Raw genomic sequence first — 4,189 nt, forward strand, 5'->3', positions numbered from 1 at the left:
CAAATACATCCAATAGTACCCAACACACACTTATTTTTCAACTTCTTCCCCTAGCTCAAAAGTCAGTAGGTACATTTTCTGCCTCTCAGGTTATTGGGGATGACAATTATATTAAATTTTTTACCATTGCATAATGTGATGTCCCTGTATCTAGCCTCCAATATTAGTTTCCTATGTATACCAACCAACCTCTAAGCTAATGCCACATATTTTCAGTTCTTTGAGCAGCACCCAACTCCTGTTACCAATATCTATATGTGTCAGGCTAAGTTAGGCTTGTGCTTTATTAACAAATGTCTCCAGAATCTCAGCAACTTATTTTGTGGTCATTGCAAAGTCTTTCGCTGATTTGGGGCTCTTTCTGGCCACTGTTTCCCATAAGGCAACTCGGTGATCGTGGCTGACAGAGAATATACCAACCTGTAGCTGCCCCTTTATCTGCCTGTAGACTTCTTGGTTGATGTGACAATGCTTACAGTTCTTGTAAGCTTATGTCCAGAAATAACTGTCATCACTTAACCCACAGCCCATCGGCCAGAAGTAATTCACTGAGTACTACCTAAACTTTAAGGAGGCTTAAACCTTCTGTGTGCTGTAAGTCAGTGGAGAATCAGATATTGGTGAATACTAATAATGTCTACTACATCATACAAGTGACTTAAGTATAGAAACAGTAGTTTGAATCACAAAAGATTTTTAAGTAAGAATATGCCAGTCAGTGAACATAGGTGTACCTTACTTTCTCCAATCTGGTCTAAATGGTCATTACATGCATAAAGCCCAGTTTGGTCCATTGTTTTCTTGGGGTTTTTTTCTTAATTTATTTTACTGAAGTATAGTTGATTTACAGTGTTGTCTTATTTTCTGCTGTACAGCAAAGTGATTCAGTTACATATTTGTGTAAATTCTTTTTCATTATGGTTTATTACAGGATATTGAATATAGGTTCCCTGTGCTATACAGTAGGATCTTGTTTATCCATTCTATATATAATAGTTTACATGGTCCATTGTTAAATAACTGAATTATTATTGTATGTTCTCATATTTCATTATGACACATTCTCACTACTTTCTAGGAGATGCTTAAGTAAGAATTAAAAGAGTTGTAAATTATTAAGAATTTAAACAGTTGTCTTAAGAATTATTATTTAAGAATTAAAACAGTTGTAATTTTTAATAATTTGCTTGTAGCGTATTAGCTTTATATACTTTTTAATCCTCCATTGTAGTTCTACTGTGGTAAAGTAGATGTAACATAAAATTTACCGTTTTAACCACTTTTAGGTGTACAATTCAGTGGCACTAAGTACGTTCACAATGTTGTACAAATATCACCATTTCTAGAACCCTGTCCTCATCCCCAACAGAAATTCTGTGCCCATTAAATAATAACTCCCTATTCCTCTCTTCCTCCAACCCCCAGCAACTGCTCTCTGTCTCTATGAATTTGCCTATTCTAGGGACCTCATATAAGTGAAATTATACAACACTTGTCCTTTTGTCTGTCTTGTTTCGCTTAGCGTAATCTTTTCAAGGCTCATCCATGTTGTAGCATGTATCAGAATTTCATTCCTTTTTAAGGCTGAATAATATTTGATTGTATGTGTATACCACAGCTTTAAATAACTTTGTATTATATAAGTTTCATATATACAGCATTATAATTCAACATCTGTATACACTACAAAGTGATCACTACCACAAATCTAGTTACCATTAAATAATTTTTATTCTTAAATTTTAAGATGGATGTGATATGGAACATAATAACACCTTAAAGGTTCAGATCTCAAGAAGTAGGAATATTTAATTCTGTTTCTTTTCCACATCTCATTTAACCTTTTTCCACTTTACCTTAAGGATAACTTGTTTTCATAATAATGCAAAGTACTAACTTGAATATATCCTCCCCTTCAAACACTCTGCAACGAGGGCAAGTTAATAAAAAATTTAACTTACGAAGCGCCCTGATTGTTAGTCATAGACAGCAGATTGCTAAGACTGGCAAGATGGCAACTGTTACTGCACTTTCTAATCAAGGTGCAGAATGACTGGACTGCAGCAGCTCGTGTACACAATAGCTGCTCAAATAGACACTTTAATACAAAAATACATTGTGAGAAAGTGTGGTGTTGAAATACAAGTGCCTGATGATGTCTCCTTCGAATCCTAAAGTTACAGGGAAATCCTAGGTGAAAGTAATGAGGGAAAGGGAACTATGGGACTGTAAAACTCATTTTCTGGTCTGGCAAACAGTGATTGCTGAGAGTGCCTCATTAAACTGGCAGAAGGAACAAACGTGAGTTATTTAATAATTCTCTCATTCGACAAATGGAGAACTTTCTGTATGCTAAGCAGTACGCTGGCCAGCTGGAGCACAGAGATGGGAAAAACAAAAAACAAAAAACTACCAGAAAACTGCTTCAACTTTACTAGGGAAACAAGCAAACAAATACAAGATGATTATAGAAAGTAGGAACATATGAAAGTTTCTCTAGGGCAATCAGGTTTCACAAGGAAGATAGAATGTTTCTCTGATTAGAAAGTTTCTCAGAGAAACTTGAAAATCAGGCCCTGGGCAAAAACTTGGAAAATAATCACAGAGCAAAATCAGAGACGACCACTGATAATATCTGGTAAATGTCCTAGTTTTTGTTCCATAAAGTGATTTAAAAAATCATACTAGGGAATTTCCTGGCGGTCCAGTGGTTAGGACTCTGTCCTTTCACTGCCCTGGGTCCAGGTTCAATACCTGTTGGGGGAACTAAGATCCCACAAACCGCAGGGCTGACCAAAAATACCCCAAAATAAATAAAAATCGCACTAGACTGTTGTGTCATCCTTTTGTGTGTGTGTGTGTGTGCGCTTTTTTTGTGAAATTATGGAAAGGGTCAAAGGAACCAAATTTTCTTTTTGCCTCCAGTAATACTATGCCCTCACATTATTGTGTTGGTAGAGGTGTAATTAGTTATCGTTTCTCCCAAGATGAAGTTGTATTTTGTGGGCTACTTGGATTTGAGGACCAGCGAATCTTTAGCTATTGAGGACTTTGTTCTAACGCTGATGCAGGAGAATCTTGGTTTCAAGTGTTTCTTCAAGAAGACTGGATTTCATGCAAACAGGATCTATTCTCACGTCTATCTTTATCTTCTTTATCCATCTAGCTGTATTCGTAATATTTTATTTCTACTGTTATTTGCTCTTTCTTTTGCACAATTCCCAATGAAACAATTTAGATACTTGGTGCGCAAAAGTTTCATGTTACTCTCTAGAAAGGCACTTTCCAATATTTATTTCCAATATTTATTTTCCAATGTATCTTCGGAACAGTTTTGTTTGTAGCTTCTAGCCTGGAAATCGATACTTTTGATACCTGAACGTCGTTCATATTAAAACACCATGGAATCAAAGTATTCCATTCGAAGAACTGAATTGCGTAAGTCCTGTCGGGAGGCCATCTTGTGGTTGAGAGAAAGGGGCAGCAGGATGGAAACGGGACGTCTCCGCCACTTTACCCTAAAGGTCCTGGGGAAGGAACGAAACAACAGGACTAGCAGGGTGAGGCAGAGCTGAGCAAGTGTCCCCGGAAGGGGGCGCTATGTTTTCGAGGTTAACAAAGAGTGACCGCTGCGGGGGTCAGCTAAGGTCTCCGCTATAGCTACCATCTGCACCGGTCACTTCACCAACGTCCCGTCTCCCTGGAGGCGGAGCCCTCGGAGGCGCTCCATGAGACCCAAGTCGGGAGCATTCCGGAAGTTCGGGCCAGACTCTGGTCGGTGTGAAATATGGCTAAGGGCGCACCGAGCAACCCGCCGGAGTCGGTTCATTTGACCCTGGGGCCCCTCCGTAGTCTGAAAGGAGTGCCGCGAACTCAAGCCATCTTTTCGGAAGGGAACATACCTCCCCTTGAAGGAGGATCACGTTGCTAAAGTAAAAATTTTGAGCGCGCTCTGTACAGAACACTCAAACTCTTGGCTTTCTGCCCACTGTAAAGATAAAAGTGGGTCGGGCATGGCGCTGGCTACGTTAAAAGGTAACGTACAGGAATGTCCAGACATTTGCATGGTGTTGACTACATAGTCGAGGTGGTTTTGCCCATAACAAAAATGGCGTTGAAACAATGTTAACCGGGTACAGTCACGTGGTCAAAGACCTGGCAGTGGGACAGTATGGCTTCAAATGACAAA

This window comes from Orcinus orca, chromosome 12 (assembly GCF_937001465.1).
Source record: "Orcinus orca chromosome 12, mOrcOrc1.1, whole genome shotgun sequence".
NCBI lineage: Eukaryota > Metazoa > Chordata > Mammalia > Artiodactyla > Delphinidae > Orcinus > Orcinus orca.